This window comes from Cynara cardunculus, assembly GCF_001531365.2.
Source record: "Cynara cardunculus var. scolymus isolate 2C chromosome LG 2, CcrdV1, whole genome shotgun sequence".
NCBI lineage: Eukaryota > Viridiplantae > Streptophyta > Magnoliopsida > Asterales > Asteraceae > Cynara > Cynara cardunculus.
Genome location: NC_037529.1, coordinates 12281146 through 12284898, shown reverse-complemented (window position 1 = coordinate 12284898; position 3753 = coordinate 12281146). Strand labels below are relative to the sequence as shown.

Genomic DNA, 3753 nt, shown 5'->3' with positions numbered 1-3753 from the left:
AGAATGATGATGGAGAAAGGGAGCATGAAGGAGATGCTAATAATGGGGATGCAGTTGGTAGCAATGCCAGAAATGCTAATGGTTGTACCTACAAGGAATTCTTGGCATGTAAGCCAAGGGATTTTGATGGCAAGGGGGGCGCATTGGTACTCACGAGATGGGTAGAGAAGATGGAAGCAGTGATGGATATCAGCAATTGTGCAGATAACCAAAAGGTGAAGTATGCAGCAAGCTCTTTAATTAACAAAGCTCTGACATGGTGGAACACACAGATTCAAGCTAGGGGGAGAACCGTTGCAATAGGCATGTCCTGGGAGGAGTTTAAAGCATTGCTAGTGGAGGAGTTATGCCCAAAGAATGAAATGCAGAAAATAAAAACTGAGTTTTGGAACCACACCATGGTGGGAGCTAACCATGCCGCGTACACTGATCGATTCCATGAGTTAGCCAAACTAGTCCCACATTTGGTTACCCCCGAGTCCAAACGGATTGCTAGGTATACTTCTGGGCTAGTTCCTCAAATTCGTGGAATGGTTACTGCAACTGAGCCACCAACCATACAAAGTGCTATCTTAAAGGCGGGGGCACTAACAGATGAGATGGTTAGAAATGGATCCTTGACTAAAAGTAACGAGAAGAGGAAAGATGGAGGTGAGTCAAGTAAACAAGGGAACACCAGGACCGATAACAAGAGGAATAAAGTGGTAAAAGGGTTCGTGGCAGCCAACCCTGTCAGGAAGGAGTATACAGGTCCTGTCCCAAAATGTGCCAGGTGCAATTACCATCATTATCCCAATACACCGTGTCGTTCCAGTACAACATGCAATAGATTGGGGCACTATGCAAAGGATTGTCGGGTAGGGGCCGGGTTGGTGACTCCGGTAAATGCAATAAACCCGACAGTTACTCGTGGGGCGTGTTTCGAATGCGGTGGTACCGATCACTATCGATCGACGTGCCCTAGGCTGAACAAAGCACAGAATCAAGGTGGGAATCGCCTAAATCAAGCGCCAGCTATCAAGGGAAACCAAAACCAGGGGAGCGGTGGCAATCCAATCCGTGGAAGAGCCTTTATCATGGGAGCAAACGAGGGTCGGCAGGATCCTAACATTGTCACGGGTACTTTTTCTTTAAACAATTACTATGCTACTGTACTATTTGATTCCGGTGCTGATTATAGTTTCGTTTCCACTGAATTTGTGACTCTAACGGATATGAAACCTAGTAATTTGGACTCTAGTATTATGGTAGAAGTAGCAAGTGGTCAAAAGGTAGAAGCTAATAAGGTTGTTCGTGGGTGCAACTTAGTATTAGGGGGTTATCCTTTCGCTATTGACTTGATACCTTTTGGGTATGGAAGTTTTGACGTGATTGTGAGAATGGACTGGATGGCGAAGGTTAAGGCGGTAATAGTTTGTCACGAGAAGATAGTTCGAATCCCCATGTCGAACGGTGCAGTACTCCTGGTTCATGGAGATCGGCCTCAGGAAGATTCGAAGCATCTTATGAGTACGAAAGCAGATGAGAGGAAACTCGAAGGTATTCCGGTTGTTCGGGATTTTCCTGAAGTATTCCCTGAAGACCTGTCGGGATTGCCCCCTCCTCGACAAGTTGAATTTCACATAGATTTAATTCTCGGAGCGACTCCTATTGCCAGATCACCGTACCGCTTGGCGCCGACTGAAATGGAAGAGTTGTCTAACCAACTTCAAGAGCTCTAAGACAAGGGTTTCATTCGACCTAGTCACTCACCATGGGGTGCACCTGTTCTATTTGTCAAGAAGAAGGATGGCTCATTCCGGATGTGCATAGATTACCAAGAACTGAACAAATTGACCATTAAGAACCGTTATCCTCTCCCGAGGATAGACGACTTATTCGATCAATTACAAGGTTCGCGTCTTTTCTCTAAGATAGATCTTCRCTCCGGTTACCATCAATTGCGGGTACATGAAGCGGACATTCCAAAGACTGCATTTAGGACTCGTTATGGACATTTCGAGTTTACGGTCATGCCCTTCGGATTAACCAATGCACCTGCGGTCTTCATGGATCTGATGAACCGCGTGTGCAAGCCATATCTGGATAAATTTGTTATCGTCTTCATTGACGACATCTTGATTTATTCGAAGTCCAAGGAAGAACACGAGGCACACCTACGGCTAATCCTAGAGTTACTTAGGAAAGAGAAGTTGTTCGCCAAGTTTTCGAAATGCGAATTCTGGTTGCAAGAGGTACAATTTCTCGGTTACGTAGTTAACAGCAATGGAATTCATGTGGACCCCGGTAAGATTGACGCAGTAAAGAAATGGAAGACCCTTAAATCACCCTCAGAAATCCGTTCATTTCTGGGATTGGCAGGTTACTACCGACGGTTCATCACGAACTTCTCTAAGATTGCCAAACCCCTCACCTCGCTAACTCAGAAGGATAAGAAGTTTGACTGGGGTGAAGCACAGGAAGAAGCATTCCAAACACTAAAGGATAAGTTGTGTGAAGCTCCAATTTTGACCCTCCCTGACGGATCGGACGACTTTGTAGTTTATTGTGATGCGTCGAACCAAGGTCTTGGATGCGTGCTGATGCAGAGGGTAAGGTGATTGCATATGCATCTCGACAACTGAAGAATCATGAGAAGAATTATACCACACACGATTTAGAGCTAGGTGCAGTTGTATTTGCACTCAAAAACTAGAGGCACTATTTGTATGGGACGAAGAGTGTGATTTATACTGATCACAAAAGCCTGCAACATATCTTTGATCAGAAGGAATTGAATATGCGTCAGAGGCGATGGATGGAACTTCTCAGTGATTATGATTGTGAAATTCGCTACCACCCCGGTAAGGCGAACGTGGTGGCTGATGCGTTAAGTAGAAAGGAGAGGGCTAAACTCAGGAGAGTACGGGCAATGAGCATGACAATCCATTCGGGGATCAAGGGCAAGATACTTGAAGCTTAGAATGAAGCATTGAATGACATAAATGCACCAGAGGAAATGCTGCGAGGATTAGATAAACAAATGGAGAGAAGGGAGGACGGTGGACTATACGTCATGGAACGAATCTGGGTTCCGTTAAAGGGCAATGTGAGAACCCTAATCATGGACGAAGCTCACACAACTAGATACTCCGTCCATCCAGGAGCGGATAAGATGTACCATGACCTTAGGGATGTGTACTAGTGGCCGGGAATGAAGAAAGCCATAGCCATCTATGTGAACAAGTGTCTGACTTGTTCGAAGGTTAAGGCCGAACACCAAAAGCCCTCGGGTTTGTTGCAGCAACCGGAGATTCCTGAGTGGAAGTGGGAAAATATAACCATGGATTTCGTTACAAAGTTGCCCAGGACTAGTAGTTGGCACGATTCAATTTGGGTTATTGTAGATAGAATGACTAAATCAGCACACTTCCTAGCCATCCGCGAAGACTACAAGATGGACAAGCTAGCGAGAATCTATATCAGCGAGATAGTAGCGAGGCACGGGGTACCTGTGTCCATCATATCGGATAGTGATAGTCGGTTCACATCGCGATTTTGGCAAACGCTGCAGAAAGCGTTGGGAACGCAATTGGACATGAGCACAGCGTATCATCCTCAAACTGACGGCCAAAGCGAACGTACCATTCAGACATTGGAGGACATGCTTAGAGCATGCGTCATCGACTTTGGGGGAAGTTGGGATACTCACCTTCCTTTAATTGAGTTTTCATATAATAACAGTTATCATACAAGCATCAAATGTGCCCCGTT

General features: G+C 45.5%; 1 protein-coding gene across 1 annotated transcript in view; it reads right to left on the bottom strand.

The window, feature by feature from the left end:
* The window catches only part of LOC112507688 (WD repeat-containing protein 11-like), a 53202-nt gene that overhangs the window by 8475 nt on the left and 40974 nt on the right, over window positions 1-3753 (bottom strand). The gene's annotated exons all lie outside the window — the stretch shown is intronic.